The sequence below is a fragment of the Trachymyrmex septentrionalis genome, unplaced genomic scaffold, assembly GCF_001594115.1.
Source record: "Trachymyrmex septentrionalis isolate Tsep2-gDNA-1 unplaced genomic scaffold, Tsep1.0 scaffold11, whole genome shotgun sequence".
Taxonomy (NCBI): domain Eukaryota; kingdom Metazoa; phylum Arthropoda; class Insecta; order Hymenoptera; family Formicidae; genus Trachymyrmex; species Trachymyrmex septentrionalis.
Genome location: NW_017304228.1, coordinates 13,958 through 14,547, shown reverse-complemented (window position 1 = coordinate 14,547; position 590 = coordinate 13,958).

Below are 590 nucleotides of genomic sequence, written 5' to 3'. Positions count from 1 at the left end.
CTCTCTCTCTCTCTCTCTAAAAACCCACTTTTCCGAAGTTTGGACGTAACATAACTATACCTCCAATTTATTACTTATTAAACATATTTAATATTTTAAATAAGTTTCTAGAATTTATTTAATATTTTATTTAATGCATAAATTAATTATAATGCATAAATTCAGATTTATTAAACTACGGAATTACGATTCAAAAGTAACAAAAAGCTAAAATGCGTCAATCTTTTGTTAAAAATTGCGTATACTGCGCGGATTTCGTGCAACAAAAAGTTATTACAAACTCAACGCTTATTGTAACACAATTTTAAATATCTAACAATAAGATATAGATGAGTTGAATGCGTAATCCAAGAAATAAAGCAAAAATCGTACAATAAAGCCTATATTTATCGAAAAATCTTAAAAACGACTAGATTATTTTATTGATTTTGTAATGTGTGTTAATATTTCGACAGTTAAATGATCGACAACCTTGGGAATTGTTTTGCCGCGGGCGGGCGGCGCGTCATGTTTATGCGAAGTTATCACGCAGTCTATTATCGAAACTCGTACAGACAGGTAGCCGTGTCGCGTATCGCTTTTCTTCACTT